This window comes from Trachypithecus francoisi, unplaced genomic scaffold, assembly GCF_009764315.1.
Source record: "Trachypithecus francoisi isolate TF-2019V2 unplaced genomic scaffold, Tfra_2.0 Lachesis_group10, whole genome shotgun sequence".
Classification (NCBI taxonomy): Eukaryota; Metazoa; Chordata; class Mammalia; order Primates; family Cercopithecidae; genus Trachypithecus; species Trachypithecus francoisi.
Window position 1 is genome coordinate 97407439 of NW_022681455.1, and position 878 is coordinate 97408316.

An 878-nucleotide genomic window follows, 5' to 3' on the forward strand; every position below is an offset into this window, starting at 1 on the left:
CAGTCCATAATTTTGATTTTTAAATGGTGACTACTAAGTTTTTCTGGCCCCCCTTACATTTTGTCAGGCACTTACCTTACCCTAGTCCTGGCCCCAGTTTGGGCTGTCACAGCAAGGTGGAAATGTACTGAAAAGCTCGTGTTTTATCTTTAAACGTTCACGTGGGGACCAAAAAAGGGGGAAAACCCACTTTGATAGGGATATGACAAAGGGATGCAGGAACCAACTGAAAGAGCCCCCAGCGGCCAAAGATGGAGCAACTTGAGCAACAAAATAAATAAAGTAAGCATCAAATTATAGCCCAAAGTATAAAATACGTGTCTATGAGTCTATACTAACATAGATGATTGAATACATTCATATTAATAAATGGGAGAGCACTTTGAGAGGCCAAGGCGGGCAGATAACACTTGAGTCCAGGAGTCTGAGAGCAGCTTAGCCAATGTGATGAAACCACGTCTCTACCAAAAATACAAAAATTAACCGGGCATGGTGGGGCATGCCTGTAGTTCCAGTTACTTGGGAGGCTGGAGTGGGAGGATTGCTTGAGCCTGGGAGACGGAGGTTGCAGTGAGCTGTGATCTCGCCACCACACTCCAGCCTGGGCAACAGAGTGAGACCCTGTCTCAAAATAAATAAAAATAAAAACAAAAATAAAAATAAATGGGAAATAAGAGACAAATCTTCCATGCAGAAGAATCCCAAATGAATTCTGTAGATTCTCCACCCTACAGGAGGGCACACACAACTCCAGGCTGCCTTAGTGACCTTCTTCCAAAGAGTACAGTACAGGAAGGGGGAGCAGGGAGAATTAACTTCACAGTGGAGAAATCTGACAAATACGACCTCAGTCAGGTGATCAAGGTCACATCAGCTAT